Raw genomic sequence first — 26,294 nt, 5'->3', positions numbered from 1 at the left:
GAAACATTGGGGAAAAAAAAAAAGTCCTCCAGATTGGAAAAGAAGAAATAAAACTTTCTATTCACAGACGATCTCTTGTATAGAACATACTAAGAAATTCACTAAAAACTATAAAACCAATAAACAAGTGCAGCAAGGTTGCAAGATATAAGAGGTGCAAAATTCAATTGTATTTCTTCACACTTGCAATGAATAATATGAAAATTAAATTAAGAAAATAATCCCATTTACAAGTGCAAAAAGAATAAAATTTAGGAATAAATTTTAAAAGAATGAAAAACTTGGGACTTCCGCGGTGGTCCAGTGGTCTAGAATCCTTCTGCCAATGCAGGGGACACAGGTTCAGTCCCTGGTCTGTGAATCGGTAGACTTAACATTGGTGAGATGGCAAAACTCCCCAAACTGATCTACAGATTCAACAAAAAACCTATCAGAATCCCTGATAGCTTCTTTAAAGAAACTGACCAGATAATTGTGAAAGTCATATGGAGTTTTATGGGATCAGAATAACCAAAACAATCCTGAAAAAGAACAAAGGAGAACTCACACTTCCTCATTTCAAAATTTACTGCAAATCAACATATTCGTTGGAAGGACTGATGCTGAAGCTAAACTCCAATACTTTGGCCTCCTGATGCAAAGAACTGACTCAATGGAAAAGACCCTGATGCTGGGAAAAATTGAAGGTGGGAGGAGAAGGGGACGACAGAGGATGAGCTGGTTGGATGGCATCACGGAATCAATGGACATGAGTTTGAGCAAGCTCAGGGAGTTAGTGATGGACAGGGAAGCCTGGCATGCTGCAGTCCATGGGATCACAAAGAGTCAGACACGACTGAGTGACTGAACTGAATTGAACATAATCAAGACAGTGTGATACTAGCACAAAGACAGACTTACAGATTGATGGAATAAAATTAAGAGTCCCAGAAAAGAGCCCATACATATATGGTCAATTACGGTCAACTGATTTTCAACAAGAGCACCAAGACCATTCAATGGGGAAAGAACAGTCTTTTCGTCAAATGATGCTGGATCAGTTCAGTTCAGTCGCTCAGTCGTGTCCGACTCTCTGCGACCCCATGAATTGCAGCACGCCAGGCCTCTCTGTCCATCACCAACTCCCGGAGTCTACCCAAACCCATGTTCATCGAGTCGGTGATGCCATCCAACCATCTCATCCTCTGTCGTCCCCTTCTCCTTCCGCCCCCAATCCTACCCAGCATTAGGGTCTTTTCCAATGAGTCAACCCTTCACATGAGGTGGCCAAAGTATTGGAGTTTCAGCTTCAACATCAGACCTTCCAATGAACACCCAGGATTGATCTCTTTTAGCATGGATTGATTGGACCTCCTTGCAGTCCAAGGGACTCTCAAGAGTCTTCTCCAACACCACAGTTCAAAAGCATCAATTCTGCGGTGCTCAGCTTTCTTCACCGTCCAACTCTCACATCCATACATGACCACTGGAAAAACCATAGCCTTGACTAGACGGACTTTTGTTGGCAAAGTAATGTCTCTGCTTTTAAACATGCTATCTAGGTTGGCCATAACCTTCCTTCCAAGGAGTAAGCGTCTTTTAATTTCATGGCTGCAGTCACCATCAGCAGTGATTCTGGAGCCCAAAAAAGTAAAGTCTGACACTGTTTCCACTGTTTCCCCATCTATTTCCCATGGAGTGATGGGACCAGATGCCATGATCTTAGTTTTCTGAACGTTGAGCTTTAAGCCAACTTTTTCACTCTCCTCTTTCACCTTCATCAAGAGGCTCTTTAGTTCTTCTTCACTTTCTGCCATAAGGGTGGTGTCATCCGCATATCTGAGGTTATTGATATTTCTCCCAGCAATCTTGATTCCAGCTTGTGTTTCTTCCAGCCCAGCGTTTCTCATGATGTACTCTGCATAGAAGTTAAATAAGCAGGGGGACAATATACAGCCTTGACGTACTCCTTTTCCTATTTGGAACCAGTCTGTTGTTCCATGTCCAGTTCTAACTGTTGCTTCCTGACTTGCATACAGGTTTCTCAAGAGACAGGTCAGATGGTCTGGTATTCCCATCTCTTTCAGAATTTTCCACAGTTTATTGTGATCCACACAGTCAAAGGCTTTGGCATAGTCAATAAAGCAGAAATAGATGTTTTTCTGGAACTCTCTTGCTTTTTCGATGATCCAGCGGATATTGGCAATTTGATCTCTGGTTCGTCTGCCTTTTCTAAAACCAGCTTGAACATCTGGAAGTTCACGGTTCACGTATTGCTGAAGCCTGGCTTGGAGAATTTTGAGCATTACTTTACTAGCATGTCCATAAGCAAAAGAACGAAGAGAAACTGTTACCTCACACCCTATGAGAAAATTAAATCAATTGGTCATTAAGAAAATGCAAATCCAATTACAATGATATAACACTTCGTACTCACACGATGGCTATAATCAAACAAATGGAAAACCACAAGCATTGTTAGGATGTGGGGAAATTGAAATTTTTGTGTATTATTGGTGGGAATATAAAATGATGCAGCCTCTGCGGAAAAAAGTTTGGTAGTTTCTCAAGAAGATTACCACTTACCATATAACTCATCAATTTTACCTCTGGATACATACTCAAGAGAATTAAAAACATAAGTCCACATAGGAACTTTACACTGATGTTTATGGCAGTCTTTTTCATAACAGTCAAAAGGTAAAAACAACCCATATGTCTGTAAACTGATGAATGGGTAAACAAAAAGATAGCATCCACATGCAACAGAATATTATTCAACCATAAAAACAAATTAAATAGTGATACATGCTACAACATAGATGAACCTTGAAAACATTATGCTAAATGAGAGAAGACCATCACAAAAGACCATGTATTACAAGATTCCATTAATATGAAAGTCCAGAATAGGAAGAACTTCCCCTGTGACTCAACGATAAAGAATCCGCTGGAGAGGTGGATTCAGTCCCTGGGTCAGGAAGATCCCCTAGAGAAGAAAATAGAATCCCAGTCCAATATTGTTGTCTGGGAAATCCCATGGACAGAGGAGCCTCGTGGTCTGGGGTGCTAAAGGATCTGGGGTGCAGTGGATTTCTTTTTGAGGTTATAAACTGTTCTAAAATTCACTGTGATGATGGTTGTACAACTGTGTGTATATAAAGACCAGTGAATGTACACCAGTAAACAGGTAAATTATATGTATGTGAACTTTTTCTCCATATTGCTTTTTTTTTTTAAATAAAATAAAAGACTCATTACTCCTCCACACTTCATATACCCACAGAAAGCCATGCTTTCTCCAGCTCTATGCCTGGAACTTTTTATTTATTTATTTATTTATTTTTAAATTGGGTCAGTTCTTTCCCTGACTGTGGTGAACTGATCCTTGTTCAAGCCTTCTGGGCCCTTTTGACAGTTGGAGGTAATTGGCCATTTACACACAAGGGTAGAGTAGTACTTGGATAATTACTAAAGCCACAGTCCTGAATCATGGGAGCTTCGAGTTTGGAAAAAAACACATCAACCAACCCAACAGCCAGGATTTCATGAAAGGAGGCCTCTGCTTCTGATAAATTTCAAGTACATTCTTAGCACATTTCACTCTTCTCCAGCTCCTCCTTTCCCATTTTGGCCAATTTCCTTCCCTCCCCCCAGAACCCTTCTCCAACAGATTCTTCACTCTAGGAAAATTCAGCACATTCCTGCCATTCCCTTCTCAACCGAACTCAACTGACTCCAGCCCCTCGGCTCACACAGAAGGACCAACAACAAAACTCTCTGATCTGAGTTAAAAGCTTTGTGTTTTGTGTGCTAACCAGCTGGGGGAGGGGGGTGCCTTTTTCCTCCAGCTCAGATTACCTGGTTTTCAAGTGGGCCAACTCTGGGAGAACCCGTCCTAATCAATGCCTTCAGTTGGAAGTCTAAACGTCCATGTGGAGTAAGAAACAGACCAGAGGAAAAACATGTTGCAACACAGTCATTACATTATTTCTTTATAACCAAGGTCTCCAGGTTGGGGGGGTGGGAGGGGTAGAGTGGGAGTTGAAAGACTTTTGTACTTAATGAATAAATGCCTTGTAGTTTTCTTTGGCTCCTCTTTAAAGAATTTTGAGCACATTGCAAATATTTTCCCAATTTCCCACGTGCCATGAGGAGAGAGTCAGAGAAGTAGGACCCATTTCCCAGATCCAGAAATGAAGGCAGCAAGTAATCTAGTAGGTAATTTACCTGATCCCTAACTAAGCTACTCTTTTCACCATCAAATTTACGTCCCACATTTTTGGACTGTTCCTCCTAGACTCCCACTACTTGCTTTCCCAGGCCAAATCCTATCACCACTCAGACACCCTTCTTCCATGATGTGACTACCAAAACCCAACCCATAGGACACTTGCTGGCACACACGAAGTCAAGCTAACTAATGATATTACATCATGTGGATGGAGTGTCCAAGCAGAGTGACACCCTGCCAGAGATGAAATTTGTAAGGTTTCTTTTTGTTTGTTTTTCTTTTCTGTAGGGAGAGAATTTATCTTCTTCTTCAAGGTATGGAGCATGATGTCAGGTGAAACCGCCTAGAAAAATCTTATATAAAAGAAACATAAGATGTTTAAAAGGAAGAGCATCTGCTGAAGTAAAACTAAACAAAATTGAAACCCAAATCAATGGAAATGGAAAAGAATTATCAGTATAAAGTGCCCGGATAATTGGCTGGCTATATGTAAAATAAATCAATTTAGATTTTGGTAAGGACCTTACACCATATATCAAAATCAATTCCAGAAAGACTAAAGAACTAAATGGAAAAAAAAAAAACAAAAAAAACCATACCTACCATGGTTAATTTTATGTGTCAACTTGACTAGACCATGAGGTGCCCAGATATTTGGACAACATTATTCTTTTTTTTTTTCTTTTTTGCTGTGCTAGGTCTTTGTTGTTGCACACAGGCTTTCTCTAGTGGCAGCGAGTCAGGGCTACACTCTAATGCAGTTGGTAAGTTTCTCATTGCAGTGGCTTCTCTTGTTACGGAGCATGACCTCTATGTGTGCAGGCTTCAGCAGTTGCAGTGCGTAGGAGCAGTAGTTTCAGCCCAAGGGCTCTAAAGTGTGGGCTCAGCAGTTGTGGCACATGGGCTTAGTTGCTCTGGAGCATGTGAGATCTTCCCAGGCCAGGGATCAAACCTGTGTCCCCTGCATTAGCAGGCAGATTCTTAACCACTGGACCACCAGAGAAGTCTACAAACATTATTGTTGGTGTTACTGTGATGGTGTTTTGGAATAAGATTGACATTTAAATTGGCAGACTCAGTAAAGCAGATTGCTCTCCCTAATGTGCGTAGGCCATATCCAATCAGGTAAAGACCTGAATAGAACTGAAAGGTTGACCCTCTCCCACATAAGAAGGAATTCTCTTGCCCAACAGATCTTTGAACTGGAACATGAGCTCTTCCTGGCTCTACAGAAGTCTGTCAGCCTTCAAACTCAAACTGGAACACCAGTGCTAAAGACTTTGGATTCGCCAGCCCCCATAATCACGTGAGCAACTCCTTATAATAAACCCCCTTCTCTCTCCCTCTCTTTCTGTTATTCCATCCTACTCATTCTAGTCACTCTTTTTCTCTGGAGAATCCTGGATACAAAAGAATACACCTGAGGGAGAAAAGACAGAGGAGATTTATAAACCTTAGGTTTAGAAAAGTCTTTCCAGCCTCAAAAAAAAAAGATTGTATGAAGAACCTTATGGTAGAAATCTTAAGCCTCAGCCCAATCTGTGCCTCAGAATTATCTGGGGCCCTGGCTCACTCCCAGGAGTGAAATTAATCTGAATTAATCTGTGACAAGGCTAAGGAAATGGTATTTTTTTAGAGCTTCCCAGTGATTCTCACATACAGCCAGATTGAGAACCACTACAATAAGGAAAAAAATGAACATCTTTAACTACATAAAATGTAAAGCTTAGAAGACGTTCAGATTTAAGTGAGTGGACTAAAGGCATTCCTTCCTCTAGAAATCACCTGAAAACAATGAGAATGAAAGACAAACTCCAATTCTGATGAAATTAAGAGCCACCTATAACCTAGATAATAACAGAGTAAGTAGAAGAAAAAAACTGCCGAGGCCAAGAAGAAACATGAGTATCTGAAGAAAGAGTACCAGTTAGAATCAAGATCTTTTCTAAGCAGAACTCCAAATACTCAGATATGGGAGGCACCTTGTACCACAGAATGAGGAATAAACTATGGCGCTGAATCAGAGAGAATGATGAAAAGTCCATAAATGGAACCCTTTGAACCTGCACTGATCCCTTCCTTGAGTAAGCAAACAGATGACAATTGTTAGTAGAATTAAAACGATAAATGTTTTTATCGTTTCCTACCTCCAGAAAGAGTAGTCTCTAGAGAAAGAGATCCAGATAAACTCCAAACCCCTGGAATCTCAAGGAAGGAGTGGTTGAAATATAGACCCAAACCAGCAGCTAAACCAAAGTCTGCGCATTGAACCATAGTGAGAATCTCAGCCCCTGGCCCTTGCCCAGCTGCCAGGGGGCTACAGCCTGACTTATAACCCAAGGCAGGGGACTGGCTCCTTGGTAAAGTGTCTAACTTGGGGTACTGAAGTGGGAAGAGCGACATGCTCTTTGATAGAAAAGTAATTCAGGAGAAAGACTGGCACGGGTACAACTTCTGCCCATGAAGACTCAGGAATGGTAGGGTGAACTCCTTTCCTTGCTTGACAAGAGGTTGCTGGGAAAGGGAGGAGCCTCCAACTAACTTACCGAGAGAAGAGATTTTATGCTGGAACAACTGTCAATATAGACACAGGTGGCCTTTAGGGAAGAAAGTGAACGTGAAGTGAAAGTGAAAGTTGCTCAGTCGTGTCTGACTGTTTATGACCCCATGGACTATACAGTCCATGGAATTCTCCAGGCCATAATACTGGAGTAGGTAGCCTTTCCCTTCCCCAAGGGATATTCCCAAACCAGGGGATCGAACCCAGGTCTCCCGCATTGCAGGTGGATTCTTTACCAGCTGAGCCACAAACACCTTCTTAAATGTTCTTGTGTCCAGGAAGGAAAATAAGGCATCAAAATAGCTCACTTTTGTCTTAGGATAAAGTAGTCAAACCTTGAAGCTCTTCCATGATCGGAGCCTTCAACACACCTCTCACCCCAGGACCCTCACAAACTCTACCACCAACCCAGCTGAAATCCTTTCAGCTCTTCCCACATACCAATCTCTCTCGTGCCTCTGGTCTTCAGCCCACTCTTCTCTGTCTCTGGAACTATCTCTCCATCCCCACTTCCTACTTGTTCAAAATGGTCCAGAAGCAAGAACTATGGTTCCTGTGGTAGAAATGCAGAGAAGGTTTAAGCAACAGTTCTCAGAAAATAGAACTTTGCATGTATAATTTCTAAACACCTTTCGGGGCTCAGCCCCTGAGAAACTTTGTCTTCTCTCCCTCACCCCTCAGAGCACCTTCTCTGAGGTATCTCCTGGCAACTTCTCATCATGCAAGGAAAGGATCTCCTCTCACTGCATGCACCTGAGGCCCTTATGGGGGAGTTGTATGGGCTCTCATCTTTATCCCTGAATTGTGAATACCTCTGTGCTCTAATGTACATGTATGAAGATGTAAGGAAATGGGAAAAGGACTTGAGTGACGGCTCAGGCTCGGGAAGATGGAGTTATCCACCTCAGAGGCTTCTGGGGCCTATATTAAAAACACTGGTAAAGGCCCCAAGACTGATTGCTCATCTCAATGAATGGATCCACAGAAGCCATTCCAAGGATGGGAGTGGCTCCATAACAGCAGTGGGGAAGAACTTCAGGTGTCTGGTTCACTGTGGGCCTCACTGTTAAGTCCTGTGATTCAGTGAGACAAAAAGCAACAGATGGTAAGTTGCAGGCTCCAATCACCAAGAAACTCAATACTGAGAAGAAAAAAAAATTACTGAGTTTCCCTGGTGGCTCAGTGGTAAAGAACCCATCTGCCAATGCAGGAGACAAGGATTCAATCCCTGATTTGGGAAGGTCCCATCTGCCTCAGAGCCACTAAGCCCCTGGGCCACAACAGAGCACAACTATGGAGTCTGTGCTCTAGAGCCTGGGAGCCACAACTACTGAACCCTCAAGACACAAGTACTGAAGCCCACTCTCCCTAGAGCCCGTGCTCTGCAACAAGTGAAGACACTGCAGTGAGAAGCCTGCACACTGCAGCTACAGGGTAGCCCCCTGCTTGCTGCAACTAAAGAAAAGCCCATGCAGCAATAAAGACCCAGCACAACCAAAATTAAATTAAATTGTTTTTAAAAATTTACCAATATACTTTCCATTTTCTCTATTTTACAACTCAGATGGTTTAAAAAATTTTTCAACAAGTATGACTTTGATGGCAGTGAATTTTTTAATTTTTATTGTAGCAAAATACACATAGTAGGAAATTTATGATTTTAACCATTTTATAAACTCCAGGAGGTGGTGATGAACAAGGAGGCATGGTGTGCTGCAGTCCATGGGGTCACAAAGAGTCGGACATGACTGAGCGACTGAAATGAACTGAACTGAACTGAACTGAATCATACAACTTAGTAGCATTTAATATATTCACAGTGTTGGGCATCACAACTGTCTAGTTCCAAAACATTTTCATTATCCCTAAAGGAAATCTCACATCTATTAAGCAGGCACTTCTCATTCACCATTCCTCCCAGCCCTTGGCAATCACTCATCTGTTTTCTGTCTCTATAACTTTGCCTATTCTGGATTTAAATTAAATATGAATTGAATCACACAATATGTGACCTTTTGTGTCTGGCTTCTTTCACTCAGCATGTTTTGTAGGTTCATCCACATTGTAGCTTAATCCTTTTTATGACCAAATAATATTCCATAATTGCAATCAGGAAAAAATAATAAAGTTTTGGATAGTTGTTTGTTTTGTTTTATTTGGATTACCCAATAGGTTGATGGAAGTTCATGTTCTAGTTCTTTCTTCATCCACTAACCAAAGGTGAATGTCCTATTTTCTCAATTCTAAGGTTCCTAGATTTTGTTTGTTGTCTTGGTTTAGATTTTTTTTAACGTTTTTGAAATGTGAATTCATCTAGTGATCTGTGTACTTTTATAGTGCTTCTTTTTCCTTTATGTAAAGCTGGTACTATATTTCATCAATTTGAAAGCACCATCAATGCACTATTATTTTATGTACCAAGACATAAAACAATAGCCATTCACCTATGACAATGCTTTCAGTTCAGTTCAGTTCAGTCGCTCAGTTGTGTCTGACTCTTTGCAACCCCATGGACCGCAGCATATCAAGCCTCTGTATCCATCACCAACTCCTAGAGTTTACTCAAACTCATGTCCATGGTGAGTGATGGTGATGCCATCCAACCATCTCATCCACTGTCATCCCCTTCTCCTCCCACCTTCAATCTTTCCCAGCATCAGGGTCTTTTCAAATGAGTCAGTTCTTCAAATCAGGTGGCCAAAGTATTGGAGTTTCAGCCCCAACATCAGTCCTTCCAATGAATACTCAGGACTGATTTCCCTTAGGATGGACTAGTTGGATCTTCTTGCTGTCCAAGTGACTCTCAAGAGTCTTCTCCAAGGCTTGAAACAGGAGGGCGGGGCTAAGATGGCGGAGGAATAGGACGGGGAGACCACTCTCTCCTCCACAAATTTATCGAAAGAACATCTGAACGCTGACCAAACTTCACAAAACTACTTCTGAAGGCTGGCTGAGGACGTCAGGCTTTCACAAAAACTGCGCATTATCTTCAAAAGAGGTAGGAGAAATTATAAAAGATAAAAAAAGAGAGACAAAAGAGTTAGGGACGGAGACCCGTCCCGGGGAGGGAGTCGTAAAAGAGGAGGAATTTCCAAGCACCAGGAAACCCTCTCACCGGCGGGTGTGGGGGAGGATTTTTTATCTCGGAGGGCAACGTAACTGGGAGGAAAAAATAAATAAAATCCACAGATTACGTGCTTAAAGCAACTCCCAGCAAAGAACCCCAGACGCTCGCATCATCCGCCACCAGCAAGTGGGGGCTGAACGGAGAGGAGCGGGCGGCATTGCCTAGGGTAAGGACCGGGCCCGAGTGCCCCGAGGGCAATCTGAGGGAGCTAATGTGAGATAGTAACCTAAACTGTGGGACAGCGAGAGAGAGAGAACTATCCCGCGAAAAGCCCAACTCTAAGGCACTGCCGGCCCGCTCACAGAACAAAGGACTGAGCGATACCAGAGGAGAGCTAGCCGGCTGCGGACCGCCCCATCCCCCGCGGGACACAGCGGGCAGGCGGGGCCCGCCAGAGCCGGAAAGGGGCAAACTCGGCTCCAGAGAGGGCGCTCCCTACCAAACTGCAAACAGGCTCCCAGTTTCTAAGCAAAGACTGCCTGAGATCCCGGAGGGTCGACAGCCGCCGGGAGGGTCGCAGCCAGAGACCAGCTCCCCAGAACCGACACAAAGCACACCGGAGCCGGGCGCGCCCGTAAACCGAGGCGGGGACCAGGGAGGTGATAAGCCGCACCGCCCCAACAGGGGACAGCGCCCTCGCCAAACTCCTGGCCGCCTGGGCAGCTCCGACCGGGAACGGCACAAGCCGCGGGCGAAACCGAGTCTGCGCCCTTGTGGAGTAACCGGGAGCCTGAACCTGAGCGGCTTAGACCTGGGAAGTGCACGCAGCTCAGGGCCCGCTCCCCGGCCGAGTAACCTGAAGCCTGAGCAGGGTAGACGGGGAAAGCACACACGCCGTGAGCGGGGGCGAACCCAGTGCGGCCGAGACACTGCGAGCTTACCACACACACGCCAGAATTGCAGTGTTCCTTCCTCCCCACAGCACGATTGAACAAGCGAACCTAAAGAGATCACCTCCACCGCTTTGTTGCAGGGCGGAAATTAGATACTGGAGAGATCTCCAAACAGAAGCCAAATAAACAGAGGGAAGCGCTTTGGAAGGGACAGGCCAACAGATTAAGATCCCTGTAGTTAATACCGACTGCATTAAAAAGGACCTATAGATCTTGAAAAGTATAAGCAGGAATAAGGATCTATCTAAAACTGAGCAGATCCCACACTGCTCACAACAGCTCCAGAGAAAGTCCGGGATATATATATTTTTTACTATTATTATTATTTTTTTTTTTTTTAATTTTTTTTTTTTTAATTTTTTTTTAATTAAAAAAAATTTTTTTTTCTCTTCTTTCCTTTTTCTTCAAGTCCTCTATTACACCTTTAACTTTCATTTTCATAACCCACTATTAACTTGCAAAAAAAAAAAATCCCCTATTTTTGAAGCAAACTACATACATATATCTTATACCTTTTGTGTTTTCTTTTTTTTTAATGTTTTTTTCCTGTTCTACATTTTTTTACTGTTTCTTTTTTTTTTTTACTGTTTTACTGTTTTTTTTCTTTTTACACTGTTTCCTTTTTTCTTTTTTTTTTTTTTAGATTGTAAGTTTTATAAGAGTCTAACCTCTACTCTAGATTTTTAATCTTTGTTTTACATATTTGATATCAACTTTGTACATTTAAGAACCCAATCTTTAGGACCCATTTTTACTCAGGAGTGTGATCACTGGCCTGATCACTCTCTCCCCCTATTGATGCTCTTTCTTCTCCCCCAGGGAACCTCTATCTCCCACCCTCCTCCTTCTCTTCTCAACCCAATTCTGTGAATCTCTGAGGGTGTTCTGGGTACCGGAGAACACTTCAGGAACAGGATACTGCCCAGATCTCTCTCTCCCCTCTTAATTCCTCCCTTTCTACTCATGCTCACCTCTGTTACCTTCCTCCCCCCTCTCTATGTATCTCTGTGAATCACTCTGAGGGTTCCAAACTGTGGAAAGCACAGAGGGAAGTGCTTACTGGCTAGATTGCTCTCTCCACATTTGAATTCCCCTCTTCCCCTCCTGGTCACCTCAACCCACCCCCCCCCACCTCATCTCTCCATGTAACTCAGTGAACCTTTCTGCGTATCCCTCACTGTGGAGAATCTTTTCACCATTAACCTAAAAGTTTTATTATTGAGGCTGTATGGAAGGAGAAGTCTTGAGGCTACTGCAAGAATAAGACTGAAAGCCAGGGGAAACATTAATTAATAAGAGACCATCCAATAGCCTCCATAAATTCACTGAAACCAAGCTCCACCCAAGAGACAATAAGTTCCAGAGCAAGACATACCACGCAAATTCTCCAGCAACGCAGGAACATAGACCTGAGCATCAATATACAGGCTGCCCAGAGGCACACCAAATCCATAGACATCTCAAAAATTAATACTGGTCACTCCATTACACTCTAGAGAGCAGAAATCCAGCTCCACCCACCAGAACACCGACACAAGCTCCCCCAACCAGGAAACCTTGACAAGCCACCTGTCCAACCCCAACCGCAGTGAGGAACCTCCACAACAAAGAGGAACTTCATACTACCAGAATACAGAAGGGCCACGCCTAACACAGCAATCTAAACAAGATGAAAAGGCAGAGAAATACTCAACAAGTAAAGGAAAATGAGAAATGCCCACAAAGCCAAACAAAAGAGGAGGAGATAGGGAATCTATCTGAAAAAGAATTTAGAATAAGGATAATAAAAATGATCCAAAATCTTGAAAGCAAAATGGAGTTACAGATAAATAGCCTGGAGACAAAGATTGAGAAGATGCAAGAAATGTTTATCAAGGACTTAGAAGAAATAAAAAGGAATCAATATAGAATGAATAATGAAATAAAGGAGATAAAAGACACTCTGGAGGGAACCAACAGTAGAATAACGGAGGCAGAAGATAGGATAAGTGAGGTAGAAGATAGAATGATGGAAATAAACGAAGCAGAGAGGAAAAAAGAAAAAAGAATCAAAAGAAATGAGGAAAACCTCCGGGACCTCTGGGACAATATGAAACGCCCCAACATTCGAATCATAGGAGTCCCAGAAGAAGAAGATAAAAGGAAAGGCCATGAAAAAATACTCGAGGAGATAATAGTTGAGAATTTCCCTAAATTGAGGAAAGAAATAGTCACAGAAGTCCAAGAAACCCAGAGAGTTCCAAACAGGATAAACCCAAGGCGAAACACCCCAAGACACATATTAATCAAATTAACAAAGATCAAACACAAAGAACAAATATTAAAAGCAGCAAGGGAAAAACAACAAATAACACACAAGGGGATCCCCATAAGGATAACAGCTGATCTTTCAATAGAAACCCTTCAGGCTAGAAGGGAATGGCAGGACATACTTAAAGTAATGAAAGAGAATAATCTACAACCCAGATTACTGTACCCAGCAAGGATCTCATTCAGATATGAAGGAGAATTCAAAAGCTTTACAGACAAGCAAGAGCTGAGGGAATTCAGCACCACCAAACCAGCTCTCCAGCAAATGCTAAAGGATCTTCTCTAAACAGGAAACACAGAAAGGATGTTTCAACACGAACTCAAAACAACAAAGTAAATGGCAACGGGATCATACTTATCAATAATTACCTTAAATGTAAATGGATTGAATGCCCCAACCAAAAGACAAAGGGTTGCTGAATGGATACAAAAACAAGACCCCTATATATGCTGTCTACAAGAGACCCACCTCAAAACTAGGGACACACACAGGCTGAAAGTGAAAGGATGGAAAAACATATTCCATGCAAACGGAAACCAAAAGAAAGCAGGAGTCGCAATACTCATTTCAGATAAAATAGACTTTAAAATAAAGGATGTGAAAAGGGACAAAGAAGGACACTACATAAAGATCAAAGGATCAATTCAAGAAGAAGACGTAACAATCATAAATATATATGCACCCAACATAGGAGCACCACAATATATAAGGCAAATACTAACAAGTATGAAAGGGGAAATTAACAATAACACAATAATAGTGGGAGACTTTAATACTCCACTCACGCATATGGATAGATCAACTAAACAGAAAATTAACAAGGAAACACAAACTTTAAATGATACAATAGACAAATTAGATTTAATTGATATTTACAGGAGTTTCCACCCCAAAACAATCAATTTTACCTTTTTCTCAAGTGCACATGGAACTTTCTCCAGGATAGATCACATCCTGGGCCATAAATCTAGCCTTGGTAAATTCAAAAAAATTGAAATCATCCCAGCCATCTTCTCTGACCACAATGCAGTAAGATTAGACCTCAATTACAGGAAAAAAACTATTAAAAGTTCCAACATATGGAGGCTAAACAACACGCTTCTGAATAACCAACAAATCACAGAAGAAATCAAAAAAGAAATAAAATTATGCATAGAAACGAATGAAAATGAAAACACAACAACCCAAAACCTATGGGACACTGTAAAAGCAATACTAAGGGGAAGGTTCATAGCAATACAGGCGTACCTCAAGAAACAAGAAAAAAATCAAATAAATCAACTAACTCTACACCTAAAGCAACTAGAGAAGGAAGAAATGAAAAACCCCAGGGTCAGTAGAAGGAAAGAAATCTTAAAAATTAGGGCAGAAATAAATGCAAAAGAAACAAAAGAGACCATAGCAAAAATCAACAAAACTAAAAGCTGGTTTTTCGAGAAGATAAACAAAATTGATAAGCCATTAGCCAGACTCATCAAGAAACAAAGGGAGAAGAATCAGATCAACAAAATTAGAAATGAAAATGGAGAGATCACAACAGACTCCACAGAAATACAAAGGATCATAAGAGACTACTACCAACAGCTATATGCCAATAAAATGGACAACTTGGAAGAAATGGACAAATTCTTAGAAAAGTATAACTTTCCAAAACTGAACCAGGAAGAAATAGAAGATCTTAACAGACCCATCACAAGCACGGAAATCGAAACTGTAATCAGAAATCTTCCAGCAAACAAAAGCCCAGGACCAGACGGCTTCACAGCGGAATTCTACCAAAAATTTAGAGAAGAGCTAACACCTATCCTACTCAAACTCTTCCAGAAAATTGCAGAAGATGGTAAACTTCCAAACTCATTCTATGAGGCCACCATCACCCTAATTCCAAAACCAGACAAAGATGTCACAAAAAAGGAAAACTACAGGCCAATATCACTGATGAACATAGATGCAAAAATCCTTAATAAAATTCTAGCAAACAGAATCCAACATCATATTAAAAAGATCATACATCATGACCAAGTGGGCTTTATCCCAGGAATGCAAGGTTTTTTTAACATCCGCAAATCAATCAATGTAATACACCACATTAACAAATTGAAAGAAAAAAACCATATGGTTATCTCAATAGATGCAGAAAAAGCCTTTGACAAAATTCAGCATCCATTTATGATTAAAACCCTCCAGAAAGCAGGAATAGAAGGAACATATCTCAACATAATAAAAGCTATATATGACAAACCCACAGCAAACATTATCCTCAATGGTGAAAAATTGAAAGCATTTCCCCTAAAGTCAGGAACAAGGCAAGGATGCCCACTTTCACCACTACTATTCAACATAGTTTTGGAAGTTTTGGCCACAGCAATCAGAGCTGAAAAAGAAATAAAAGGAATACAGATAGGAAAAGAAGAAGTAAAACTCTCACTGTTTGCAGATGACATGATCCTCTACATAGAAAACCCTAAAGACTCTACTAGAAAATTACTAGAGTTGATCAATGAATATAGTAAAGTTGCAGGATATAAAATTAACACACAGAAATCCCTTGCATTCCTATACTCCAATAATGAGAAAACAGAAAGAGAAATGAAGGAAACAATACCATTCACCATTGCATCAAAAAGAATAAAATACTTAGGAATATATCTACCTAAAGAAACAAAAGACTTATATATAGAAAACTATAAAACACTGATGAAAGAAATCAAAGAGGACACAAGCAGATGGAGAAATATACCGTGTTCATGGATTGGAAGAATTAATATAGTGAAAATGAATATTCTACCCAAAGCAATCTACAGATTCAATGCAATCCCTATCAAGCTACCAATGGTATTTTTCACAGAACTAGAACAAATCATCTCACAATTTGTATGGAAATATAAGAAACCTCGAATAGCCAAAGCAATCTTGAGGAAGAAGAATGGAACTGGAGGAATCAACCTGCCTGACTTCAGGCTCTACTACAAAGCCACAGTCATCAAGACAGTATGGTATTGGCACAAAGATAGAAATATAGATCAATGGAACAAAATAGAAAGCCCAGAGATAAACCCACGCACATATGGACACCTTATCTTCGACAAAGGAGGCAAGAATATACAATGGAGAAAAGACAATCTCTTTAACAAGTGGTGCTGGGAAAACTGGTCAACCACTTGTAAAAGAATGAAACTAGAACACTTCCTAACACCGTACACAAAAATAAACTCAAAATGGATTAAAGATCTAAACGTAAGACCAGAAACAATAAAACTCCTAGAGGAAAACATAGGCAAAACACTCTCCGATATAAATCACAGCAGGATCCTCCATGACCCACCTCCCAGAATATTGGAAATAAAAGCAAAAATAAACAAATGGGACCTAATTAAAATTAAAAGCTTTTGCACAACAAAGGAAACTATAAACAAGGTGAAAAGACAGCCTTCAGAATGGGAGAAAATAATAGCAAATGAAGCAACAGACAAACAATTAATCTCAAAAATATACAAGCAACTTCTGCAGCTGAATTCCCGAAAAATAAACGACCCAATCAAAAAATGGGCCAAAGAACTAAACAGACATTTCTCCAAAGAAGACATACAGATGGCTAACAAACACATGAAAAGATGCTCAACATCACTCATTATTAGAGAAATGCAAATCAAAACCACAATGAGGTATCATTTCACACCAGTCAGAATGGCTGCTATCCAAAAGTCTACAAGCAATAAATGCTGGAGAGGGTGTGGAGAAAAGGGAACCCTCTTACACTGTTGGTGGGAATGCAAACTAGTCCAGCCACTATGGAGAACAGTGTGGAGATTCCTTAAAAAACTGGGAATAGAACTGCCATATGACCCAGCAATCCCACTGCTGGGCATATACACCGAGGAAACCAGAATTGAAAGAGACGCGTGTACCCCAATGTTCATCGCAGCACTGTTTACAATAGCCAGGACATGGAAGCAACCTAGATGTCCATCAGCAGATGAATGGATAAGGAAGCTGTGGTACATATACACAATGGAATATTACTCAGCCATTAAAAAAAATACATTTGAATCGGTTCTACTGAGATGGATGAAACTGGAGCCCATTATACAGAGTGAAGTAAGCCAGAAAGAAAAACAACAATACAGTATACTAATGCATATATATGGAATTTGAAAGATGGTAACGATAACCCTATATGCGAGACAGAATAAGAGACACAGATGCATGGAACAATTTTATGGACTCTGAGGGAGAAGGTGAGGGTGGGACGTTCTGGGAGAATGGCATTGAGACATGTGTATTGTCATATGTGAAACAGAGCACCATTCCATGTTCGATGCATGTGACAAGGGCTCAGGGCCGGGGCAATGGGATGATCCAGAAGGATGGGATGGGGAGGGAGGTGGGTGGGGGGTCCGGGAAGGGGAACACATGTAAACCCATGGCTGATTCATGTCAATGTATGGCAAAAACTATTACAATATTGTAACGTAATTAGCCCCCAACTAAAATAAATAAATTTATTAAAAAAAAAAAAAAAAAAAAAAAGAGTCTTCTCCAACACCACAGTTCAAAAGCATCCATTCTTCGGTGCTCAGCTTTCTTTATAGTTCAACTCTCATATCATATACATGACTGCTAGAAAAACCATTGCTTTGACTAGATGGACTGTTGTTGGCGAAATAATGTCTCTGCTTTTTAATATGCTATTTAGGTTGGTCATAACTTCTCTTCCAAGGAGCAGCATCTTTTAATTTCATGGTTACAGTCACCATCTGTAGTGATTTTGGAGCCCCAGAAAATAAAGTTTCTCACTGTTTCCATTGTTTCCCCATCTATTTGCCATGAAGTGATGGGATCAGATGCCATGATCTTAGTTTTCTGAATGTTGAGCTTTAAGCCAACTTCTTCACTCTCTTCTTTCACTTTCATCAAGAGGCTCTTTAGTTCTTCTTCACTTTCTGCCATAAGGGTGGTGTCATCTGCATATCTGAGGCTACTGATATTTCTCCTGGCAATCTTGATTCCACCTTGTGCTTCATCCAACCCAGCATTTCTCATGATGTACTCTGCTTGTAAGTTAAGTAAGCAGGGTGACAATATGCAGCCTTGATGTACTCCTTTCCCTATTTGGAACCAGTCTGTTGTTTCGTGTCCAGTTCTAACTGTTCCTTCTTGACCTGCATACAGATTTCTCAGGAGGCAGGTCAGGTGGTCTGGTATTCCAATCTCTTCAAGAATTTTCCACAGTTTGTTGTGATCTACACAGTCAAAGGCTTTGGCATATCAGTAAAGCAGAAGTAGATGTTTTTCTGAAACTCTCTTGCTTTTTTAATGATCCAATGGATGTTTGCTACCCCTCAGTTCAAAATATTTTTTTAATCTCAGAATCAGTTAAACATGACTTTAACATGAGAACTTAGAATCAAATATTTTACCTGTATGATCTTGCTAAAAGGAAGGCTGAGTAGAGCTAGGCAAAGAAATAGCTAAATGTCATGTGTGGACCTTCGCCTCTAAGTAATTAGAGGAGTTGTGGACATCAGAATTTCGCGAAAGGTTTTAAGAAACCATCTAAGCTATCCTTACTTTTCAAATGAGGACCTGTGAGTCCCAGATCTTGAGCAATTTGCTCTCTCAACCAAGGAGATATCCAGGCATCGCATGGCACACATGTTCACACAGGTACACTACACACACAGTCCTAAAGGCTAAGTAAAATCCTATTACACCTCGCAGGGAAAATCTTAAAAGACTTCCAAATGACCAGAAAGGACTACTTGATTATAATTGCATTTCACTGTCTTTGAGCTACTCTACAATTGGTGGGCTACAGTCCATACGGTCAAAAAGAATCAGACACGACAGTGATTGAGCACCCAACTATGTAAATTGTTCAGTTCAGTTCAGTTCAGTTCAGTCACTCAGTCGTGTCTGACTCTTTGCGACCCCATGAATTGCAGCACGCCAGGCCTCTCTGTCCATCACCAACTCCCGGAGTCTACTCAAACCCAAGTCCATCGAGTCGGTGATGCCATCAAACCATCTCATCCTCTGTCGTCCCCTTCTCCTCCCGCCCTCAATCCTACCCAGCATTAGGGTCTATTCCAATGAGTCAACCCTTCACATGAGGTGGCCAAAGTATTGGAGTTTCAGCTTCAACATCAGACCTTCCAATGAACACCCAGGATTGATCTCTTTTAGGATGGATTGATTGGATCTCCTTGCAGTCCAAGGGACTCTCAAGAGTCTTCTCCAACACCACAGTTCAAAAGCATCAATTCTGCGGTGCTCAGCTTTCTTCACCGTCCAGCTCTCACATCCATACATGACCACTGGAAAAACCATAGCCTTGACTAGACGGACTTTTGTTGGCAAAGTAATGTCTCTGCTTTTAAATATGCTATCTAGGTTGGCCATAACCTTCCTTCCAAGGAGTAAGCCTCTTTTAATTTCATGGCTGCAGTCACCATCAGCAGTGATTCTGGAGCCCAAAAAAATAAAGTCTGACACTGTTTCCACTGTTTCCCCATCTATTTCCCATGAAGTGATGGGACCAGATGCCATGATCTTAGTTTTCTGAACGTTGAGCTTTAAGCCAACTTTTTCACTCTCCTCTTTCACCTTCATCAAGAGGCTCTTTAGTTCTTCTTCACTTTCTGCCATAAGGGTGGTGTCATCCGCATATCTGAGGTTATTGATATTTCTCCCAGCAATCTTGATTCCAGCTTGTGTTTCTTCCAGCCCAGCGTTTCTCATGATGTACTCTGCATAGAAGTTAAATAAGCAGGGGGACAATATACAGCCTTGACGTACTCCTTTTCCTATTTGGAACCAGTCTGTTGTTCCATGTCCAGTTCTAACTGTTGTTTCCTGACCTGCATACAGGTTTCTCAAGAGACAGGTCAGATGGTCTGGTATTCCCATCTCTTTCAGAGTTTTCCACAGTTTATTGTGATCCACACAGTCAAAGGCTTTGGCATAGTCAATAAAGCAGAAATAGATGTTTTTCTGGAATGCTCTTGCTTTTTTGATGATCCAGCGGATATTGGCAATTTGATCTCTGGTTCGTCTGCCTTTTCTAAAACCAGCTTGAACATCTGGAAGTTCACGGTTCACGTATTGCTGAAGCCTGGCTTGGAGAATTTTGAGCATTACTTTACTAGCATGTGAGATGAGTGCAATTGTGCGGTAGTTTGAGCATTCTTTGGCATTGCCTTTCTTTGGTATTGGAACGAAAATGACCTTTTCCAGTCGTGTGGCCACTGCTGAGTTTTCCAGATTTGCTGGCATATCGAGTGCAGCACTTTCACAGCATCACCTTTGAGGATTTGAAATAGCTCAACTGGAATTCCATCACCTCCACTAGCTTTGTTCGTAGTGATGCTTTCTAAGGTCCACTTGACTTCACATTCCAGGATGTCTGGCTCTAGGTGAGTGATCACACCATCGTGATTATCTGGGTCATGAAAATCTTTTTTGTACAGTTCTTCTGTGTATTCTTGCCACCTCTTCTTAATATCTTCTGCTTCTGTTAGGTCCATACCATTTCTGTCCTTTATCGAGCCTATCTTTGCATGAAATACTCCCTTGGTATCTCTAATTTTCTTGAAGAGATCTCTAGTCTTTCCCAATCTGTTGTTTTCCTCTATTTCTTTGCACTGATCACTGAGAAAGGCTTTCTTATCTCTCCTTGCTATTCTTTGGAACTCTGCAATCAGATGGGAATATCTTTCCTTTTCTCCTTTGCTTTTCACTTCTCTTCTCTTCCCAGCTATCTGTAAGGCCTCCTCAGACAGCCATTTTGCTTTTTTGCATTTCTTTTCCCTGGGGATTTTCTTGATCCCTGTCTCCTGTACAATGTCACAAACCTCTGTCCATAGTTCATCAGGCACTCTGTCTATCAGGTCTAGTCCCTTAAATCTATTTGTCACCTCCACTGTATACTCATAAGGGATTTGATCTAGGTCATACCTGAATGGCCTAGTGGTTTTCCCTACTTTCTTCAATTTAAGTCTGAATTTGGCAATAAGCAATTCATGATCTGAGCCACAGTCTGCTCCTCGTCTTGTTTTTGCTGACTGTATTGAGCTTCTCCATCTTTGGCTGCAAAGAATATAATCAATCTGATTTTGGTGTTGACCATCTGGTGATGTCCACGTGTACAGTCTTCTCTTGTGTTGTTGGAATAGGGTGTTTGCTATTACCAGTGCGTTCTCATGGCAAATCTCTATTAGCCTTTGCCCTGCTTCATTCTGTACTCCAAGGCCAAATTGCCTGTTACGCCAGGTGTTTCTTGACTTCCTACTTTTGCATTCCAGTCCCCTATAATGAAAAGGACATCTTTTTTGGGTGTTAGTTCTAAAAGGTCTTGTAGGTCTTCATAGAACCGTTCAACTTCAACTTCTTCGGCGTTACTGGTTGGGCATAGACTTGGATTACCATGATATTGAATGGTTTGCCTTGGAAACGAACAGACATCATTCTATCGTTTTTGAGATTGCATCCAAGTGCTGCATTTTGGACTCTTTTGTTGACCATGATGGCTACTCCATTTCTTCTAAGGGATTCTTGCCCACAGTAGTAGATATAATGGTCATCTGAGTTAAATTCACCCATTCCAGTCCATCTTAGTTCTCTGATTCCTAGAATGTCGATGTTCACTCTTGCCATCTCCTGTTTGACCACCTCCAATTTGCCTTGATTCATGGACCTAACATTCCAGGTTCCTATGCAATATTGCTCTTTACAGCATCGGACTTTGCGTCTATCACCAGTCACATCCACAGTTGGGTATCGTTTTTGCTTTGGCTCCATCCCATCATTCTTTCTGGAGTTATTTCTCCACTGATCTCCATTAGCATATTGGGCACCTACTGACCTGGGGAGTTCATCTTTCAGTGTCCTATCTTTTTGCCTTTTCATACTGTTCATGGGGTTCTCAAGGCAAGAATACTGAAGTGGTTTGCCATGCCCTTCTCCAATGGACCACATTCTGTCAGACCTCTCCACCATGACCCATCCGTCTTGGGTGGCCCCACACAGCATGGCTTAGTTTCATTGAGATAGACAAGGCTGTGGTCCGTGTGATCAGATTAGCTTGCTGCTGCTGCTGCTGCTGCTGCTAAGTCGCTTCAGTCGTGTCCGACTCTGTGCTACCCCATAGATGGCAGCCCACCAGGCTCTCCTGTCCCTGGGATTCTCCAGGCAAGAATGCTGGAGTGGGTTGCCATTTCCTTTTCCACAGTTTAGCTTAGTTTTCTGTAATTTTAGTTTCAGTGTGTCTGCCCTCTGATGCCCTCTCGCAACACTTACCGTCTTATTTGGGTTTCTCTTACCTTGGGCCTTGGGTAATTCCTATCGCCGCCGCCGGCCCCCGGCTCCCGGGCCGGCCTAGCCCCTCTCGGCCGCCGCCCCTGTCCCCCGTCTCGGCCTAGCCCCTCTCGGCCGCCGCCCCCGTCCCCCGGCCCGGCCTAGCCCCTCTCGGCCGCCGCCCCCATCTCCCGGCCCCCGCCCGGCCTAGCTCCTCTCGGCCACGCTTCTGCGCCGAGCGGTCGCAGCTGCCTCGCTTCGTTATCGTTACCATCTAACAGCAAATCCCAGCAGACGCGCAGCACAGACGCGCGACTGATAATAATGCAAATTCCCTGTATCCACAGAAATTCAAACAAATTGAATCCAGTGGAATGCAACTGATTATTGCCCTCTAGACAGGCCAGTTTTATATCTATTCATAAATTTATTTCAGCATTTGCTATGGTGTAGTTCTTTAAATTCCCCTTTGAACCAAGTGTAGCATCTTACTTCTTCCCTCATTCACTAGTGATTTAAATAAAATCTTTGACACATGTTCACTTTATATTTGTATTAAAGTCCTAAGTTTACCTCTGAAAAATTATTCATTAGCTATATGCAAAATAGACACACATATGTGCTTAGTTGTTGTGTTTAGTTGCTCAGTCATATCTGATTCTTTGTGACCCCATGAACTGTAGCCCACCAGGCTCCTCTGTCCATGGGGAATCTTCAGGCAAGAATACTGGAGTGGGTTGCCATGCCCTCCTCCAGGGGATCTTCCCAACTCAGGGATTGAACCCAGGTCTCCCATATTGCAGGCAGATTCTTCACTGTCTGAGCTACCAGGGAAGTCCAAGAAAACTGGAGTGGGCCTATGCCTTCTCTAGGGTATCTTCCTGACCCAGGAATCGAACTGAGGTCTCCTGCATTGCAGGTGGATTTCTACCAGCTGAGCTACCAGGGAAGCCCAAATCACTGCAGATGGTAACTGCTGCCATGAAATTAAAAGATGCTTGCTCCTTGGAAGAAAAGCTATGACAAACCTAGACAGCACATTAAAAAGCAGAGATATTACTATGCTAACAAAAGTCTGTATAGTCAAAGTTATGGGTTTTCCAGTAGTCATGTATGGATGTGAGAGTTGGACCATAAAGATGGCTGAGTGTCGAAAAATGGATGCTTTTGAACTGTGGTGTTGGACAAGACTCTGAAGAGTCCCTTGGACTGCAAGGAGATCAAATCAGTCACTCCTAAAGGAAATCAACTCTGAATATCCACTGGAAGGACTGATGCTGAACCTGAAGCTCCAATACTTTAGCTACATGATGCGAAGAGCCAACTTATTAGAAAAGACCCTGATGCTGGGAAAGATTGAAGGCAGGAAGAGAAGGGGATGACAGAGGATGAGATGCAACCATGGCATCACTGACTCAATGGACATGAGTTTGAGCAAGCTCCAGGAGATGGTGAAGGACAGGGTAGCCTGGTATGCTGTAGTCCATGAGGTCACAAAGAGTCAGACATGACTGAACAACTGAACAACAGTAACATGCAAAACAGAATGTCAGTCAGCCATTAAAAATCAGATTTATTCTCAAAGTTCTAAAAACAGAACTACCATATGACCCAGCAATTCCACTCCTGAGTATATATTCAAGACAAACAAAAACACTAATTTGAAAGATATATGCACCCCAATGTTCATAATAGCATTGTTTACAATTGCCAAGATATGGAAGCAAACTAAGTGTCCATCAACAGATGAATGGATAGAGAAGATGTGATACACACACAAATACACACACATACACATACAATGGAATACCACTGAGCCATAAAGAAAAATGAAATTTTTCCATTTGCAACAATAAAGATGGACTTGTATGGTATTTTTCTAAATGAAATAAATCAGACAGAGAAAGAAAAATACTGTATGATATCACTTACATGTGGAATCTAAAAAATAAAACAAACTAGTGAATATAACAAAAAAGAAGAATATAATAAAAAATATAACAAAAACTCATAAAGAACAAACCAGTGGTTACCAATAGAGAGAGGGAAGAGAGGAGGGGCAAGATGTGGGAGGGGGTTAAGAGCTGTGACTATTAGTGTAAAATTAGCAAGCTACAAGGAAATACAGTCAATATTTTATAATATCTATAAATGGAATAAAACCATTAAAAAATATGAATCATTATATTGTATACCTGTGACATATATATACATCAACTATATATTATGTAATATATATAAACTATATATTATACCTCAATAAAGTAAAAAAGAAATAAAGAAATAAAAATAATTCTGTTTACAAAGTTTTTTGCTTAAATGACAATAAAATTGCTTAAGAAGTAGTGTCAGATGAAGAAAAAAAGACACAATATTGAAAATTGAATGTTGAAAAATACTGAAAAATGACATATACAACATATATGTCAAAAATATAAAGGAAATCAAATGGAAAGAAACAAGACAAAATAGTGATTGCCAGTAGGTACTGAGTATGAGTAAGGCTTTTTGGTTTCTGGATCTTTATATCATTCTGTACTTGGCACATTTTTACAGTTAACGCGAATTGCGTTCATAGTCCAGAGAAAATCTTTGAAGAGGAAAGAATAAAAGATGTTCTATACTCAAAACAAGACCTAAGACATGGAGAAACAGGTAGAGCAGGGATTAGGAAACAGACAGCACCTGCAGGACAATAAGTGACCAGAGGCCTCCCCAGAGGATATGGAACTGACAGCTTGCCAGGAGCTGAAGGGCCTCTTGCATTTCATGGATATTTTATATTTCCTTTTTACAATGAAAATGTGCATGGCTCAGTGTTTTCACCTAAGAAAACAGCTTCTAGACAAATCAGTGTAAAATAAATAAAGATTTAAATTTAAATTACATGTATAGGCTAGAAAAACACCTATCCAGCCTTTAATCTCCACCAAGATGCTCATTAGTTGGTTTAGTGAATGCTTATTACCTGTCCCGTCAGAGATAGTACCAGGACCTTGTTTAAATCGAGAGCCCTACCAGAACTCCATTCCAGAACTTTCCAGAATTACACAAACCAGAACAACATTCCAAAACTTTGGGCTTAACAGATGTCAGTCACTGACCCAAAAAGACAAGACACATAAAAGATGAAGTTTAATGCTCAAACAAGTAATCAGATGAATTCATCTACTCAGGGAGCCCAGTGAGCAATCTGCACAGGCACAGAATTACACAACAAAATGATAATTGCCATAACTGAGAGGTACTGAAGGGGGCTAGGAGTGCAGAGGAAGATACTCATGACTACCTGGCAGAGGCTTTTTGGAGTTGCAGACATTTAAGCTGAATCAAGACAAATGGTTCTTCCACTCCCAGAAAAAGACACGAACTTTCTAAGACAAAGATACAGCTTGAGCACTTGCCTGGAAGAAAAAGACCAAACTTGTAGACCCTGCAGATCTGTATGGCTGAAGTATAAGAGGCAAATGGCCAAATAACCAGATGTGTGGCTGGAAAGAAAGGCAGGAGCCAGATCACCAGGTCACAGCCCCCAAAATTCAGGGGCTCCCTCCCAGCTGTGGGCTTGGCACCATCCTGCATCTCAATCATTCCCACCTCCCCACTTCCCCTACCTCATACTACCTTCCTCCCCCATGGACATCTCCTTCTCCTGTCAGACAGATTTGAGGCAGACAGTCCTGGGTTCTCTTCTCCATCTCCTACTCCTACTCCATTTCCCACCCTCTCCCTCAAAGACCCTTCTAGATGCCAAGTTGTTCTGACCCTGAGCAGACCCTGATCCATCAACCATCTCACTTCCCAGCCCTCATTGGCACTGTCAGCCTCTCTCTTTCACCCAGTCACCCCTCATCCCCTAGTAAGGGGAAATCTAGGCTCTGGGCACTGCAACAGCC

General features: G+C 41.6%; 1 long non-coding RNA gene across 1 annotated transcript in view; it reads right to left on the bottom strand.

The window, feature by feature from the left end:
* The window catches only part of LOC145545564 (uncharacterized), a 101,224-nt gene that overhangs the window by 16,533 nt on the left and 58,397 nt on the right, over positions 1–26,294 (bottom strand). The window lies entirely within an intron of this gene.

Source organism: Giraffa tippelskirchi, chromosome 4 (genome assembly GCF_054371585.1).
Source record: "Giraffa tippelskirchi isolate mGirTip1 chromosome 4, T2T-mGirTip1v1.2.pri, whole genome shotgun sequence".
NCBI lineage: Eukaryota > Metazoa > Chordata > Mammalia > Artiodactyla > Giraffidae > Giraffa > Giraffa tippelskirchi.
Note: the sequence above shows the minus strand (reverse complement) of the source record. Positions and strands in the feature narration are given on the sequence as shown.